At 36.7% G+C, this 17,799-nt stretch overlaps 1 protein-coding gene and 1 long non-coding RNA gene across 2 annotated transcripts in view; one reads left to right on the top strand and one right to left on the bottom strand.

Moving 5' to 3' along the window:
• Positions 1 to 17,258, bottom strand: part of LOC121506254 (fibroblast growth factor 14-like) — a 164,741-nt gene extending 147,483 nt beyond the window's left edge. Inside the window, exon 1 of the mRNA XM_041781974.1 lies at positions 17,206 to 17,258. The gene's annotated coding sequence lies outside the window, so the exon portion shown is untranslated. The remainder of the gene's footprint in view (positions 1 to 17,205) is intronic.
• Positions 7,931 to 16,158, top strand: LOC121506255. The gene is made up of 6 exons (XR_005991629.1): positions 7,931 to 7,993; positions 10,288 to 10,368; positions 10,471 to 10,533; positions 10,640 to 10,671; positions 15,008 to 15,116; positions 15,363 to 16,158. It is a non-coding gene; the product is annotated as an uncharacterized LOC121506255 (long non-coding RNA).
• Positions 17,259 to 17,799: the final 541 nt, after the last annotated feature.

The following is a 17,799-nucleotide window of genomic DNA, read 5'->3' as shown; positions in this document are numbered from 1 at the left end:
CATTAAAATAAAAAAAATTTCTCCAAAGCAACAAGATTAATTCAATTCAATTCAAAACTTTACTACAGACTCTAGGTCCAGAGAATATGTAAAAGTAAAAACATTAAATACTAAAAAACGTGAACTATTAGCGCAGTGGTTCTCAACGATTTCAGCCCGCAACCCCCAAAAAGGTGCCAGAGGATGGTTGTTTCAATGACTGATTTACACATAAATGGAGGATTTTTTTACCGAAATAACTACCATGTGGCTGAATCTATCGGTGCGTCCGTCGTGCGTCTTTGCGCAGACACTTTTGGCTTCATGCCGTTCACACAGCGATGCAAACACTTACACCACTCACTGACAGACAAACACAAGCTAATGTAGCCTATTGGTGGAGTAGACCGAAGGCGTCTTTCTGAGGAGAAAAGGGTTCAACACAGAACTGAACTTTTCTCCTGCTTTAAAGCTCCTCTCTGACCATGGCGCACATGTGCGTCAGTGCAGTCTATGTGACGCTCTCTCTCTTTCTCTCTCTCTCTCTCCTCAGTGAGTTGCAGACTGTTAAAATATCGTTTTATAACATTCAACTTTTATATTTTATCATGACAGTACACTAGGGATGCACCGATCCACTTTCTTCAGTTCCGATCCGATTCCGATAAATATGTGCCGATACCAATACTGATTCCGACATATATAGAATTTTTTTTAAAACAATTATTATTGTTGTTGGTATAATGTGTGAGGTAACATGAGGCTGTAGTAAACCACCCAGCTCCTCTTATTAAAAAGCAGGAAAAAAAAATGAAAATGAATTGAATTTAAATGTATTCCAAAAAAAATTATTTGAACTACTACTAAAAAATAAATATCAATATTGTCCAAAAAACAACACCTGAGTATAAGTTGTAAACAACAATGCTGACCCTAAATAGCATAACTCAAGTAGGTTAAACTACTACTTTAACAGTTAAACTGATTACTAGGGGTGGGACAAAAAAATCGATACATTGAAATATTGCGATACTTCCTGGCGTGATACTGTATCGATATTTTAAAATGCTGTATTGATATTTAATTAGCTAATTATTCATTTTGTTGGTGCGGTAGTTTGTGGTGTAATTTCACCCCCTGACCACTAGTTGGCAGCAGGCATCGTCAGCTGGCAGTTGACTCTTGCCTCTTCTCTCTTGAGACAGCGAGATCATGCGAGACTTCCGGTCTGCGTGAGCCGGTTGCTTGTACCTACCCGGCAGAGCGACCTCTGCTGCATTCATAATGACAGTACAAACTTAGACAGGAGTTAGACCATCATTTGCAAGATATGCCACGCCAGAGTAAAATACTCAGACAACACGATGAATCTACGAGTTAGGCATCATCACGTTAGCGCTACAGCTAACGGCTAACGTTAACAAACAATCCCGTTGACGCTACCACTGGTCTCTACTCATGCAACCATAATCACAGTTGTTTTATTTGTAAGGACCTGCCCCGTGTAGTGTCGTTAACAATGACCACTTCGGTAATACAATAAAGAAACACTGGCCTGTCACGTCATGCCCTCCGCAAAATACAGTCCATCAGTCCTTAAAGCTGGACGTGACGATCAGCTCGTCTCCCATAGTCTCCCTCCACAAACACTTGGTCGTTATGGGATGACATAAAAAACTGATATAATACAGAAAGATTGGAGTACATTCACTCTATAATAATTGATTTCCCTTTTCTTAAAAAAAAAAAAAAATCACAGCAGCATTTTAAGTGTAACAAGTGGGTAAAATCCTCATCTTCAGATTGAACAAAGATAGGTAAAATGCGAGATGATGCAGGACTACATATTTTTCAAATAGCTTAATTCTACATTGTTAAATTCCATATTAACTTAAAATTGCGTATTAAGTTAAATATATATACTACACACATATGTATAGACTTTATGCACTTCATATTCAGTATTTAGCTCAGTCTGTGAAATTCACACTAAATTGTAGTGAATAAACTGAGAAATCCTGCACTTGACCATTTTACAACTGTTTTGTATTCTCTAGTTAGACATATTTTGTGATGTATCGTTATACAATTTTCTTGCAATATATTGATTATCGCAGTATCGCTGTATCGTGATAATATCGGTATTGTGGACCATGTATCGCGTATCGTATCGTATTGTGAGGTACCCTGTGATTCCCACCCCTGCTGATTACCTATCATTTTTTATGAACACGGTCTTGAAATCCCTGTCTGTAATGCTCTTTTAAACTGTAATGAACCTCCCGCCACTAGAGGCCGCTGTAGCTTCAGTTTATGGCCGCAGCCTTCCTCTGACACTTCACCAGATATAAACAAGCTTAGCCGGCGGTGGCTAAGCTTTTAGCATCTCGTAGGAAGACCCCGGTACGACTGTTTTTCAAAGTAGTAAATGGAATTAAAGTGGTATGTGGGGTGTCGAGTGTTAAGCTCACGTATGACTACTCACCCGAAGTAAAAGAGCACAAATATCAAAGCAAGATATTAATCTGCGAGAGGAACGAAGGCGCTAGCGGCGCTAGCTTTCAATGCTAGCACCGCCTGTTATCAGGCTAACATCACACCCACTCTTCTTTGTGTTCTCTCATCTTTAGACTATTTCTGACTCTTCTAAATATAGATTTATGTTCAACCGACTACATTTATACCACTAAGAACATCTCTGACTAATACTAGCTCAGTTACACACAGACTTTATCGTGTTAGACTGTGGTGCGGTTCATGGTCTACCGCTGATCTATTAATTACATCCATATCGGACCCGATACCGATATTGGATCGGATCGGTCCCATCCCTACAGTACACCCTAATGATTAAACATCAGTAGCCTATACAAGCTCATTATCAAAACGTTTGGCGTGCCACACTGCACAAAAAAAATATAGATTCACTGTATGTTGATAATTAACCGATCAGAAAAATCATAAAATCTCCTAAATCCTGATAACTGATCAGCAGGGCAGTGAGAAACCGAGGCAGCCAGGAGCCAGGAACAAAAAACTTCTAAAAGGGTTAAAGACTTCAGCTGAATAGAGTAAAGCTCTAAATTCCTCTGTTTTTAATCATTTTATTTATTACATTAAAGAGAGTGAAACCAGCTGATTACATCTTTCTCACGTAATAACTTAATGTAACACATTGAAATAATCTATTATTTAAATTAACAACTATTAATAACTTTTAACATTGATGTTCATTTTTATGTAAATACAGTGCTTTTAAGAATGAATCTGGCCAAAATGATCTACAATGAGACCAAGACAGACAATAACAAAAGGATTTAAGCCCTGATGTTTGTAACAGTGTGATTTCTCTGTAATGTGCTGTTTAATTTGTGCAGGTAGAAGTCCTTTAGGAGAGCTGACTGTGATTAGGTTGGTGAAGCACGAGAACAGAGCATGTGTTTTGTCTCCATTCATCGTTAAGCTTTCTGCCTTTTTTATATGAAACTGCAAGCTTTGTTAGTGTCTGCTTTCACCTGTGTACAAATGCTTATAAGTTAGAATCACAGTTTACTTTTACATTTCAAAGGATAGTAAATCCTTTAAATGTAAACCTTGATTACATTAAACAGGATTTCCAGACATCTCAATTTTGGCTAGCAAAAACTGAGAGTGGCTTGTGAATTGAATGAATGCATGAATGGTTAAATATATGACTTGAACAGTGATTATTAATCATTATAATTATAGCCACTTGTAATGTTAGTTGGGGTTGGAGAGGTGATGCCATGGTGCTACCATGTGGATGTAGCCTACCCGTCAGATGTCGCCCACAGTTAATGAAGTAGGTGCTCAGGGGAGTTGAATGTCTGCTCAGGAGATTTGAAAATTAGAGGGAACATTGGTTAGAAATGCCAAAAATTAGATCAAAGTGGCAAAATAACCAAAAGAATTGGCAAAAATAGGCATATAAAGTGATAAAATGGGATTTAAAAGTGGCTGGAATGGTGTTTAAGCTGCAAAAATAAGTGGAAATTTGGTGAAATGAGGTGAAAATTCATATGAACGAGCAAGAAAGAGTTGGCTTAGGCAGAAATAGTCAGAAATTGGCAAAAAACGGGCATATCAAATTGTGAAATGTGGCTTAAAAAGTGGTAAAAAGGGGTTAATAGTGGCAATAATGTGTCAACAGAGCCAATAATAAGCAGAGAGTGAGATTTGGTTTAGAAGTGGCAAAACAGGCAGAAAAAAAAGTGGTGAAAAGGGTTTAAAATTGATAGAAAAATGGGTTTTAAGTTGCAAAAATGTGTAAAAATAGAACAAATTGGTGGGAAAAGGATATGAAAAGGGGTTAAAATTTGGCAAAATTGGTGTCAATTGCCAACAGTGTAATTTAAAAAATGTTCTTCATTTTTTAAGGCATCTGGAGACCCCCTTAACCTTGCAAAGAAGATGGATACACCTGTTTCCTTGTTTTTCACTGGCGAATCCATCTTCCAAAGCTCCCGTGTGAACTGTTTGGGCCCGGTTAGACAGTGACTGGACCAATCAGTGACGAGGGGCGGTACTTTGAGGCAAGGCAGAGTCGTGACGTAAACAAGCAGCAGCAAGAGCTGGTGCAGTTGGAGGAGGAGATTAACGTGGATGCTTCTGAAGCGCCAGTTTTATCAGAACTTGACGCCATGTCTTCATTAAAAGAAGAACAAAGAACAGCAGTGAGTCGTTTTCAAAAATGATAAGAGTCGAGTACTTACATGTCTATAGTCGCCATGATTTGCGTTAATCCTCGGTAGCAGCTCATGCACCATTCGATAGCGGCTACATCACATGTTTTGTTGTTCTGATTGGCCCGTGATCTGTTAACCAGATCAATCTAAATTTCGTTTGGCACAGCAAACCACATTATATGAAGAAAAGTGACGTGGTTAAAAAAATAAAGAATGGAGGACTGAAAGTTATTGATTTTGTTTGCCTTAATTGAACTCTTAAAATAAACGGGATCAAATCTTGGATCAAAAATAGCAACTCGTTCTGGTACTGTATTGCGAATCATTTGTTCAGTAAAATTGGGGATTTAATCTGCTTCCGATGACAGACTTTGCGATTGGTAAATTACAGATTTCACTATCAGAATTTCATAAACAGCTTTTTGTTATACTAGATGTTACATGTGCACAACTTTGTGTAACAATAGATATGTTCTGCACAGGAACAAATTCTTATTTTATGCAGATTGGTATGAAAAGAATATATGGTCATTTATAGATCTACTGAACCTGGATGGGAATCCTCTAAGTTATGAACAATTCTGCAACAAACATAGTTTTAACCCCTCCAAGTCGGACTTCATCAAATTGCATAAGGCAATTCCCGAAGAGATTATGTTTATCTAGAATCCGATTAATAGTAAAATTAGGGGTGCAGGATAACAGGAAATTATTATGTCATTCCGATAAGTCCGATATCATGACGACTAGCCCCGATAATGTGTATTTTTGTTTTCTTTCTCACAAGACTACACATTCCGAAACAGCAGGTGGCGCCGCAGTACACAACCTGCTGTTAAGCACCAGAGAAGAAGAGGAAGCAGCAATGCTAACAACACGGTGGCGTTATTCAGTATTTACGAGGAGGATAACATGACCGTGTGTGCAGAACTTGCCCTGTAAAGGTCACAAAGAGTACAGAGAAGTCCTCGACGAAGTGGTAGCAGCCACTGCTGCAGAAGGTTGGAGATCTCATGCTCGATGTGGACGGGATCTCCATCTGTCCGTCATCCGAAGTCCAAAACCTGGGCGTCATCCTGGACTCCACCCTCTTCTTCCAGTCCCACATAAAATCTGTCACCAAATCTGCCTTCTATCACCTCAAGAACATCTCCAGACTTTGACCATCACTCCTTGGTTCTGTGGCTGAAAAACTGATTCATGCTTTCATAACCTCCTGCCTGGACTACTGTAATGGAGTCCTGTCTGGAGTACCCAGCAAAACCCTGGACAGGCTTCAGTACATCAAAAACTCTGCTGCTAGAGTTCTCACCCACACTAGACCCTGGCAACAAATCACTCCGACCCTCATCCACCTCCACTGGCTCCCTATCAAGTCCTGTATCAACTACAAAATCCTCCTCCTCACATACAAATCTCTCCATGTTCTGGCTCCTCAGTACCTTTCTGATCTCCTCCATCCATACACACCATCCCGCAACCTTCGGTCTTCAGACACCGGCCTACTTCCCATACCCAAAACCAAACTCCAAACCTATGGAGACAGAGCCTGCAGTGCTGCAGCTCCCACCCTCTGGAACACTCTTCCTGCAGACATCCATAACGCTCCATCTCTGGACATTTAAAAAAAAAAAACATCTCAAGCACCACCTGTTCACCACAACCTACAGTCTTCACTAAACCACCCCTTACACTCTTCCTTCCCTTCACATAGTTTGCCTGGTATTAGCCATTGACTCGGTCCTAATGCCAGCGGCTTAATAATAATAATAATAATAATATCTTGAATTTATATAGCGCCTTTCAAGAAACCCAAGGACGCTTTACAAGAACACATAGACAAGGACAAAGTGCTGATCATAAATAGGCATTAAAAACTGCAGAAAGTTTGCCAGAGCCAAAAGGCAGAATGTTATAATAACTAAATCAGTCTGAGTCTCCTGATCCATCGCTGCTTTCATAGACGTGTACCTGCCTGCTGTGTTTGACGTGGTTTCATTCAGTCTGATCCACGTTAGGAACAGAAGTTAGCCACAGACCACAGTGGACTTTACATTCTTGACCTATCTCGGATATGACTTATGTCAGTGCATATTTTTAATCTTTATGTAAAAAATCAGCTCGCTTTAATTCTGGCTTAAGCAGCAAGAAAAAAAAAAAAAAAGACCCACAAATATCTCCATTTGTTAAGCATAACAGCCTGTTATCATTTGGTTTTATAGGGGGAAACTGTCTGTCAGTTGTTTGTGTATGCTGTACTTGGTACACAAATGTTTAACTAAAAAAGGGAACTATAATAACAGTTATAAATTCAGAATAGTTCTCTGTTTTTTGAAAAACACGAGTGATTTTAGTTAAAATCAGTTATAGATATCTTTGCTCACTACATATTAACCCCTTCTTACCCCCAGATGTGCATAAACACATCAAATAAACTTCTTTTGTTAAATCAACAATTGAAAAAAAAAAATCTGTTATTATCAGTTATCAGCCATCAGGAGTAGGAAATTATCGGTATTAGTTAAAAAAAAATACTTATCGTGCATCACTAAGTAAAATAATCTTCATGATTTGAGAAGTCTGGCTACTCCTGAGATCATTCTTTCCAAAAACTAAAGCAGATACACAGCCTTGACCCACAGCCTAATAGAGGAAAAGGACCATCCAGAGTCTTACCAGTGCAAAGTTTTTCAGGTTTAGTGGACAGGAAGGGTGGGGGGTGATACTGGTATGAAAGTTATGTGTCACATAAACAGTTCAGCCCTGCATAAAACTGATAGTCCCCGACAACAGCAGGTCTGCTTTAAGTCATAAAGTTAATTTAAATCAAAGCCAAAACTCACCAAATGCCTTTTATTAAAATATTAATATCACATAAATTATCTGAAATCACTATCCTAATTAGAACACTGTAACTTTTACTCTTTTATATCTACCTGACATATTTCTTCTTAATTTTTACTTTTTTATATTATTTTAATGTGTTGCTTTCTGTCTGAACTGGCTTGCTGCTGAAATTTGTGATTCAAATGTATTTGCATTGCTTTGCCTAACAAATTCAATGTTGCCTCCAACAGGGAAATGTGCTTTTATCTTCTCTCGGGATCTTTTCCTGAGCTTGACCAAATTCCAGCTTCAAGTCTGTTTGTATAAAAAATGACGCAGAATGCAGATCTTTGGAGTTAGATGAATATCTCCCCACCACGTACTGTAATGACATTTTTTAGTGATTGTCTCAGTGAACACACACGACCACAGGAGACCAGCATGGATGGAAGGAATGTCTACTCAAAAACGGCAGGGAAAGGGTAAAGTATTAGACTCATTTACTGACAAAGTAACACATGAGTGGGTTTTTTTTTCTACACATATTTGATGCTTTTTCTACCTGTAAAGTAACAAGAGTTTTGTTGCAATAGAGCTCAAGACACTGCACATATGTTTGTTTGCTGACACAAACAGCCATGATTACGTGCAAAGGGAAGATTAGATCAGGCCTGATATGAATCTTTGTTGTGTCTTAAAGTATGCTGGCTCCATATAAAAAGATTCATCATCAGCTATAGGGCACACATTGACAATTGTTGTTCATCTCTGTTCTTGACCTCAGACACAGTTAACTTTTTCCTTTAAAAAAAATAACCAACATGAATCAAGGAAAATGGGAATTATTCCTTTTTTTGTGGAGCTTATGTTTGCTGTGTAATGTGTGCCATTGTGTAATGGCACAAGAAATACATTTTTTATACTTGTTTTGAACAAAAAAATTCATCTTTATCAAAGAATTTCTACGTAACTTGTAAGGTATGTACATATCTCCATACTACGTACCAAGGTTATAATAGTTTCGTTTTTTTAATAGTTTTAATTTTTTTTCGTTTTCACTTTCTTCATTTAATTTCAGTTTAGTTTAATTCATTTTTACTACTGGCTTGTTAGTTTAGTTTAGTTTTTATTTTGCAAAAATGCTTCGTTTTAGTCTGTTTTATTCGTTTAAGTGTTAGTTTTAGTTTTTTCAGATAGATATCAGGGCTGAGGGAACGTGATACCTTTTTAAAAAAACATATTGAAGCAGGCTACTCCTCACTTTTAATTTTATTTATTTGAAGATGATGTTAGAATGCAACTCCAGACATAAAACTACCACTGTATGAAGTCTTGACTAATCAATTCAGGCAATTTTACACTCCCCAGACTGGTGTAGGTGCCAGTCATTATAGTTGCATCAAAGACTAAAACTAAGGATATTTTGTGTCCGTTTTTGTTTTATTTTAGTCAGTTTTGTAAGCGCACTATACAGTTTTAGTTAGTTTTCTTTTTTTCGGTAAAGCTTAGTTTTGATTTAGTTTCAGTTAATTAAAATGATTTTTGAATTTTAGTTTTAGTTAACTTTAATAACCTTGCTACGTACTTTGGAAGGTTTGTCTTTTGTGAGCGGAGTTATGATATTTTGCTCCCTCCGCCAAGGAGGTTATGTGATTGGCAGGGTTTGTTTGTTCATTTGTTAGCAACATAACTTAAACGTTATGGACAGATTTTGATGAAATGTTCAGGAAATGTCAGAAATGGCATAAGGAAGAACTGATTAGATTTCGGGACTGATCCGGATCACCGTCTGGATCCAGGAATTTTTTAAAGGATTCTGTACTATTGGGAGATAGGGCTGATGGTGAAGGTCTGCGCTCTCTGAGTGCATTTCTAGTTTATTTATTTAGTTATTTTCTCACCAAGGTCCACACATGTATGAAATTAATGAAAATGCAAAATGACAGAAAAACTAATAAAAATAACAAACAGTGACAACATTAAAATTAATCAAGTCTTTACCTCAGTCAACATTTCTGAGCCTTTTCAAAATCAGTGAAATCAAAGAATGAGTACATAGTCATGTGGTAAACAATATATTCATATCTTTTTGTTTGACATTCTTTATCATGTGAAATATGAGTTATCAAGTCTGAGAAATAAGAGCGTAAATATTTGCATGCATAATATCCTCTTCAACGGGGCAGGTTTAGTTCAGTTGGGTTAGACCACCATCTACAGGGACTTGATATACTTGTTGCAGTATCAAGTTTCAATCCTGGCATCTCTCCATCTCTCTCTTAATCTGTCCTATGAAATTAAAAGCAAAAAGCCCCCCATGTAACAATCTTTAGAAAATTAGCCTCTTTAACACATTGCTGTATCTTTAGTTTTTCCACAGTTGTAGAAATAACACAGTTACACAAATTTCCCATAGACGTCATCTATGACGTAGAGAAGGTGCATGCGCAGACTTAAAAAAAAAAAAACACACTCATCCGACATATTGTTAGCTCAAAGCTAACGATGGTTTATCAGGTATCTAACTTAATTTAAAGACAAAAAGGAAGATATATTTTAGTATTGAGTGTGAAAATGCAAAAGTTTGAGTTGTTAGTGGCTGAAGTTCATGTTGCTTCAAACTAGTACATTGTAGGCTTGATAACACATCGGTGCACGACGTGTTATCATCGACTGGGATACGTCTTTAGCTTTGTGTTGAGTCATTGCAAATCTGATAAATGTACACGGTACAATGTGATGTATTCTACTTTTCTTTTATTTCATCATTTTGCAGATTTCTCTCAACGGTCAAGTTAGTATTGGCCAGAATAATGTCTGGCAGGGCCCGCTTCATGACCTTGGGTTTGACTTTCAGGTAAGTTTTCTACTTGCCATTCTCAAAATACAAAATATTTTGAAGTATTGTGCATGTAATAAATATTTGATGTCATTTTTCTATCATATAATCATTTTGTAGATTTCTTTCAAGGGGGTGATTGATAATGGTCAGAACAACATTGGCCTTCCAATCAACCCTCAGGTTCGTTTTCTTCCAGCTATCTAAAGTACAAAATGAAACTGTGCTATTTGTGATTGCTTGCCATTTGTGAAGCTTTCACTGTTTGTTTATTCTCCTTTTTTGACAGGATGGGATGGCTTCTGCTAAAGGACATAACAGGTACACATACTTTACCTTTTTTAAAAACACAATCAGCTGGAGTACTCTTTGCATAATGAAAAGCATACCTGCCAAGTGGGGACATATAATGTTTTGGGGGATGCTTCCCCTGAAAATGTTAAGGTTTAACATTTTTATATCATTATATTCACTACTAATTTTTCATGAAATTGTGTTTCCTTTTGTGAAGGGGAAGAAAATGAGACAATTGCCTCTTTTCCTTCCATTCCCGTGTATCAGTAATTAGAATGAATATCCTCCCACGAGTACATTTTTACAGCTTAATGCTTCCCCTAACCCCACCCAGTGGTTACTGGAAAGAGTTACATTCTGTAGTCTCAAAATTTATATGGGGGAAAAAGAAGGCTAGGCTCAATGCTCCAAAGAGCAAAAAGGGAAGGTGGACTAGGTGTCCCAAACTTTCAGCTGTACTACTGGTCCCTTTTTTTTCCACCCCCTTTTTTAATGGTTGGACCCTTCTATTTTAGTTCGTTGGTGCCCATTTGAGCAAAACATCGTCCATCCACATAGACAGCAGGACTTAATGTATTCCAACATTTCTCTTAAACAAGCAAGAACTAAGTTTGGCAGCATTATTACTGAGCTTATCTCTGTTTGGCAGCATACAAATACTTTACATCAAAATGGTTTCTTCATTCACCCATATTCCATAACTATTCTCTACAAGTAGGAGGACACCCAATTTCATTCCCCACTTGGAGCAAGAAGGGGGTGTATACTTTATGTGATATTTTTGGGGTTCATACATTACTGACTAAACCCAATAGCATAGTTTCTACCTTTTATGCTACTTTACAGGAAGCTACTGCTAATCCCCTATTGCTTTACAATGCATGGATGAAGGACCTACCATCTACTGTTAGTAAGTGGAATTCAATCTGGCAAAACACCATCCTATCTTCCAGAAATCCTAACCACCAAGTTGTTCATTTTAACTTTATCCATCGCACATATTATACTCCTTGCACTCTCTATAAAATGACAGCTCTATCATCTCCTAATTGCAGTTTATGCCCTGATAAATCTGTGGCACCTTTCTGCATATGGTTTGGGAGTGCCCAGGTGTTGCAGATTTCTGGAAGGGAGTTTGCGATATTCTATCACGTATTTTGGCCAAACCCGTTCCTTTCTCCCCAGATGTTCTTCTGCTTAATGACAGCTCTAGCTGAGAGCTTTCAATTAAACAGAAGCGTGTCCTTTTAGCTGGCCTCACTACTGCCACAAGACTTATAGCATGTAGATGGAACGCCCCCCCCTATTTATTATTGGTGCAGAAATGGTTGTTGGATTTTTATTGATATTGCAAACATGGAATAATGGGCAGCAGAAATGCACCATGCTAAACCTGATAATGTAACATTTTGGTTTGATACCATAAGAACTCTTAAGTCCTTACTATGAACAGCTTTATTACTTTTTTTGGTCCATCCTTGGGGTCCTTGGGGTGGGCTGGGTGGGTATGGTTTGGATGGGGTGTATTTTATTTTATTTTCAAAAATCCCTTGAATACAATCTGATAAATGGTAAAAATGCCCTCAAGTGGATTATCAGTTACCAAAAACACCTAATGTATGAATTGAGATACTAAGAATATATTTTTTAAATTTTATGGAAATTAGTTTTTTTTTTTTTTTTTTTCAAATTTCAGCAGAAAGTTAAATAAACATTTCAGTTCCAAAAAATTAGAATTATCCGGCGATTATTTGTGTTTTCAGGCGTTAAGGGGTTAAAGTTCCTCTGGCTCATTTTTGTCCATATCAGCACTGAGGTCTCAGTGTTATTCAAAATAATGACACAGACCACTAAGGCACTTTTACTGCCATTTAAGCAGTCAGAACAGCACACCTCTATTGTGGATTAATAACACTTTACCTGTAAATTTTTGTTACCATTGTTTCTGTTTTTTCACCTTCACACTCCTGGAGTTTAAATATTGAGGTTATTATTGTATCTGGTGAAACTGATCACTGACATTTATTGGTTTTAAATATTTCAGTATCTCATACAACCTGCATAAATATTCACCCCCTTCAAGGACACGGCAAGTTTACTCCATTCTTCTTTGAAAAACTGCTCAAGCTCTGTCAGGTTGCAAAGGGATCAGGTGTGAACAATCTTTTTCAAGTCCAGTCACAGATTTTCTATTGGATTGAGGTCTGGGCTTTGACTCGGCTACTCCAGAACATTCTCCTTTTCTTCAAATCATTTCTGTGTTGCTTTCTTTGTATGCTTCAGGTCATCGTCTTGCTGGAAAATAAATCTTCCCCTAAGCTGTAATTTAATATCACTTTTCTTCAACAGTTGCCACGCTCCCGTAAAGCTTTGACTGGTGAAGACCCTGAGCAATTTAATAATAAATTAACTTAAAGGGGTCTTTGAGAAAGTTAAATTATTTAACCTCCACTTTATCTCCACTCTTTAAATCTTCACTTTACTGTTCTCTCATCTGATTTTTTTTTTTTCTTCTTTGTTTATCTTCTCTTTTATTTAGGGATGCACGACTTTATCAGTCTGGTATCGGCAGATATCAAACTTTCTTCCGATACTTACAGCCAATATTTTGCCTGTGTATTTCAGCATAAATCGACTGTACATTTTGTCCTTATATACCAGTGATACTCAAATTTGTGGCTCTTTTGTCTTGATTTTAAATATTATTCCTCCAGAAAACCTTAAGAAACCTTTTTCACCATTTTTGCCACTTTTCATCCATTTAAGCTACCTTTTGCCATAAAATACCAATTTTGTCCTACTTTTTTGCCAATTTTTGCCACTTTTATCCCATTTTTGCCCATTTAAGCTACCTTTCGTCACTACCTTTTTTATGCGACTTTTTTGCCCATTTTTGCAACCTTTTTTGCAACTTTTCACAAATTTTTTACCACTTTTATCACATTTTTTTCCCTTTTTCAATTTTTTTCCTCCCCATTTTCACCCACTTAATTCACCTTTTGTCATTAAATACCAAATTTTTCCTAGTTTGCCCATTTTTGCCTCTTCTTTTTGCCACTCTTATTCCATTTTTGCCCTGTTTTTACCATTTTTGCCACCACTTGTCACCCATTTAAGCAACGTTTTGCCATCAAATACCATTTTTTCCTACTTTTGTGCTTATTTTTGCCAATTTAAGGTACATTTTGTAATTAAATACCACTTTTTTCCTACTTTTTTGCCAATTTTTGCAACCATTTTTGCAACTTTTTGCCCATTTTTTTAAACACTTTTATCACATTTTTGCCCTTTTTCAATTTTTTCTCCCCATTTTCACCCATTTATCTTCTGTCATTTAATACCACATTTTGGCCTTTTTTTCACCATTTTTGCCACTTTTATCCTATTTTCACCACTTTTCACCCATTTAAGTTACCTTTTGCCATTAAATACCAATTGTTTCCTATTTTTTGCCCATTTTTGCCCCTTTGGGCCATTTTTTTGCTATGGTAACCCCTTTTTTTCAGTTCTCACCCATGTTTGCTACTTTCTGGCCCTTTTCCTCCCCATTTTTGCCCCGTTTTATCCATTTATGTTGCTTTTTGACCATTTTTGCCACCCTTAACTTGTGGTTATTGCTACTTCAAGCTGTTTTTGCCACTTTTCACCACTTATATTGTGTCTCTTGCAAAGGTATTTTTCAACAGTGTGGCACTTTGGTTGAGTAACGCTGATATATACTAACAAATTAGTGAAGTTTTAGTCTGAACCAACAGACCTATGTCAGGTGAGGTCTTTTTCTTTTTATCCTCATTCTTTAAACTCTAAAGTGTTTTTAAGTTTGTTTCCTTGGTCATCCTTAAACCTTAAAGTTTTCAAAAGGACTGACTTTTTTTTCCAAAAAGCATATTTAAATATCAGTATCAACTAAAATGAATCTGTAAATATCGGCATATCTGATATTGGCAAAAATGTAATATCGTGCATCCCTTGTTTTATTGGCTGTTTAAAAAGTCAAAGTGTCTGATTGCTAAAATGTGCTATAACTTGCCTTGCCTTCTCACTCCTTTATACCTTTGCTAGCTCCCTGTTAAAATCCACGGTCTGTATTCATAAACATTGAAAGCACCCTCTCAGATAGCTCCTTACTTCTCTTAAACGTTTCTAACTAGTTTCTGATTTCTTACACATGTTCAGTAGTCTCTTTACATGCTGTTAGCTCTATGAGTGTGAATGCACCTGTGGAGTAAATCACTTTAAGAGGGATCACCATATCACCATGTGACCTCACTTTACAGTGAGGAAAATCAAAGATGGACTGAAATGTCTGCATTCAAATCATTTATCTAATTAGCCATCTATGCTATATTTTATGTTACTGCAGTCCTGGGACATCCCAACCTCCAACTAACCCACTGGATGAGGACACCACTATGGAGTGGACCAACGAGGCAGGAGAGATTGGACCATAAGCTAAGGCAGCAATGATCTGTGTAAGATTGCAGAGTCACACATGTACAGTGTATTTGTCAACCTCCATCTACTTGTTCTAACACGACAACTACTGGCAAATATCAGCAGTGCTTCTGAGCATTTTGCATGCTCTTTGTCTGCAGTGATATTAACTTGTATTTTCAGTCATGTATTATGACACTGATAGACGGTTTGGGATTGTGCTGGGTTTTTTTAAGAGTTATTTTATTTCAGCACCACTGACAGTTTTAATCTCTTTGTTTTAGGCCAATGATGATCTTCTCTGAGCCCAAGCAAGAAGAAGGGAGAGAGTGCTGTTGCTGACGGCCTTAACTAAAGATGGGAAAATTTGCATTCACTGTTTTCATTTTGTTCTTCTTGACACTGTGATAACCATAAATGATCAGATGATTCTGAAGAAAGAAATGACTATTACCTCTCCCTTTATTATTTTTATTACTATGTTTTCTCCTACATATCTTTCTCCCTCCCCATAAACTATGGAAGAGCAACACTGTGAAAATCAGCGCACATATGTATCAGGGAGCATCCTCTAAAATGTACAGAAAGTGTACTCTAAACAGCTAGAGGTCAAATATTCACATTTTTACTGATGATCAGGTTTCAAAAATGTTTAAACTTGTCTGAGGGATTTTATCTGAATGACTCCAGAATTCTTTTTTCATTATAGACAAGATGGAGATGAACATTTATCAAAAATAATACGTTTTCACCATCAGGCAGGGTCATGACTGGGCCAAAAGTTGGGCTATTTTGTTTTCAGCTCAATAATTCCAAACATGCAGCTCTACAGCGCTTATGTCAGTCATAACCTCGCACCTCAGGGATGATTGTCAAGCTTAAATTTATCCATTCATCATCATCATCATCATCATCCCTTTGTCACAGTGCCCATTTGTGGTAATTGAACAAAAAAACTCTTTGGCCCATACCCCAATCCCAACAAAATGTCCACCAGCTTCATCTCAGTTTCCAAATAAGACTTTTAGATGATAAGAAATGATTTTAAGCTGTTGTAACTTCTGTGTGTATATTCTGCTTTCTGCTACATATGCCTACCATGTTCCAGCTGTTTATTGAGCATTAAACAACTTTCCTACTCAACTCTTGTCTCTGCCCTAATTTTGGGGGGGGATTGTAGCATGTATCATCATTAAATGTAAAAAAAAAATGAGTGTTTTTTTTTAGTTGTAGCATTAGGAGGGTGGGGAACATCCTAATAGGGACCAGTGACGTGGTGGAACAACTTTCTAAAAGACAAAATTCAGTCACACATAGATCTCAGTGTTTTCACCTGTTCACAGCAACTTATTCCAACATATCTACACCTTGAGCAAGGTTGTTTTTTTTGTTGTTTTTTACCAACAACTAATCTAATTATTGATATCAAATATTCATTAATTTTAAAGATTTTAATTACAGTTTTTTTTGTCATGATGCCACCATATTTTTGATTTAAAAAAAAAACAGGGAAAAAAAAGAATAATTTCAAATATACTACATGCAAAGTAATTTTTGTGTTGAATTTTTACAGCTGGGATGTGTCAATGATTAGCAGTAACAATTATTTTTAGATTATTTTTTAGCTGTATAGTTTTTTGGTGCAATGTTACATACTCACACTAAAGCTGCTTTTCATTCAGCAGATACAAAAAAAAATCAATATTTTTGTTCTATTTTAATTGAGCAAGATTTTTCCACCAACAACTGACCTAATTATTAATATCAAAATATTCATTCATTTAAAGATTTTAATGACAGTTTTTTTTTTAATTGTCATGATGAAACAGGAAAAAAAATAATTATGTCAAATATACTACATGTAAAGTAAAAATTGTGTTGAATTATGATTTTTTGCATGTTCAGCATGTTTTCTCTCCACATGCCAAATATCAACAAAATGACGCCATCTGGTGGAGAGTAGTAAGAATTATCCATTCCAAGGCAAAAGCCATTTGACATCCAGACATGATAAAAAAAAAACATTAATTATGCTTTAATAGAAGTGAAGTAAAATAAATCAGTGGTGTATTTGCACTGAACAGCTTGGTGTAACTCTTACTAACAAACAGTGTATTTCAGACTTACTGTAGGTCTGCTGCCCATTGATCACGTTTTCTTTGCAACTTGATAAACCCCGTAGAACTACAATACAAACAAATAAATAAAATTAGACAAATGTTAATTCTTACATTAGTACATTAAAAAATACTTTCACACTTAACGAAATACAAACACATTTCACACACACTGACCACTTTACCTGCTTACAACCAATGGGAGGAGTTCGCATGAATGCTCCAGAAGAATCTTCAGACTTCTGAACATAAAAACACACCTTTCATTAGTTAATATCAGCTTGTACACAGTCTTGTGTTTTCAAACATTTCTCAGTAACCTACTTTACTTCTTTAAGCACACAGTGCTTTCATAAAAAATGTCCCGACAGAAAAACTTACATCGGCTGTCAGAGTTTAAACAAAACAGAAAAAACAGTAGTAGAAACTGCAAGACAGAGAAGTTAAACTTAGAAAATAATTAGAGCGCCCCCCAAGACATGTGGTCAGACGCTGCAACTGCAACAAATAGCTGACAGTTTTAACTGTGCTTTACAAAAACAGTGTAAATGAATGACTTCATTAACTGTAGGAGCTGAGCTGGAAATAACAAGATCAAATAAAA

This window comes from Cheilinus undulatus, linkage group 24 (assembly GCF_018320785.1).
Source record: "Cheilinus undulatus linkage group 24, ASM1832078v1, whole genome shotgun sequence".
NCBI classification, from domain to species: Eukaryota; Metazoa; Chordata; class Actinopteri; order Labriformes; family Labridae; genus Cheilinus; species Cheilinus undulatus.
This window is presented reverse-complemented; position numbering and strand designations above follow the sequence as displayed.